Source organism: Octodon degus, unplaced genomic scaffold (assembly GCF_000260255.1).
Source record: "Octodon degus isolate 3935 unplaced genomic scaffold, OctDeg1.0 scaffold00199, whole genome shotgun sequence".
Lineage (NCBI taxonomy): Eukaryota > Metazoa > Chordata > Mammalia > Rodentia > Octodontidae > Octodon > Octodon degus.
This window is the reverse complement of record NW_004524775.1, coordinates 3,025,872-3,026,415: the sequence shown is the minus strand read 5'-3', so window position 1 is coordinate 3,026,415 and position 544 is coordinate 3,025,872. Positions and strand designations below refer to the sequence as shown.

Sequence of the window (544 nt, the reverse complement as noted above, 5' to 3'; positions counted from 1 at the left end):
GCGCCCGCCGGCGCTCGCGCGGCCACCGCCTTCCTCGCCGTGCAGCGGGAGGCGCCAGCGTTCAGGGCCGCTGCCGGGCACACCGCCATGGGCGCGCCGGAACGAGCCTACCCGTACGCCGCCAGCCCGCCACTGCCGGGACCCGTAGGCGCGAGGTGAAGCTGGGCGCGCCGCGATGACGCAAGCCGCGTGCGCCGCGCTGCCGCAGCCCCGCCCCCAACGCGCCCGCTTCCGGCTCCGTTCTGTCGGGTCGTGTGGGTCCGGGACGCGTCTCCTGACCGCGAGGCGTGGCCGATGAGCGGGTGGTGCCGTGGGTGGTATTGGGCTGGGCCGTTACCACGAAGGGATCCGAATCGAGTCTCACTTGGGCAGTGCCTGGTAAAAATGCGAAGCCCTAGCGGCGCTCGCCCCTTGGAGCTGCGCTGCAGTTCGTTTCCCGACGGGTGCAGGCGCTGCCGATCCCTGGACGCGAGCGCGCCGTGTGCTGGTGTCGGGCGCCCACCGGCGGCCGGCGCCCACCGGTCGCCCCAGCTTCGGGGAGGCG

At 74.4% G+C, this 544-nt stretch overlaps 1 protein-coding gene across 2 annotated transcripts in view; it reads right to left on the bottom strand.

Annotated features, from left to right (window-relative positions):
* Nipa2 (non imprinted in Prader-Willi/Angelman syndrome 2) overlaps window positions 1–177 on the bottom strand; it is a 33,197-nt gene extending 33,020 nt beyond the window's left edge. The window contains exon 1 of one of the 2 annotated variants that reach the window (XM_023704640.1): window positions 112–177. The gene's annotated coding sequence lies outside the window, so the exon portion shown is untranslated. The remainder of the gene's footprint in view (window positions 1–111) is intronic. The other variant, XM_023704639.1, reaches the window with a different exon arrangement.
* Between the last annotated feature and the right edge of the window lie 367 nt (window positions 178–544).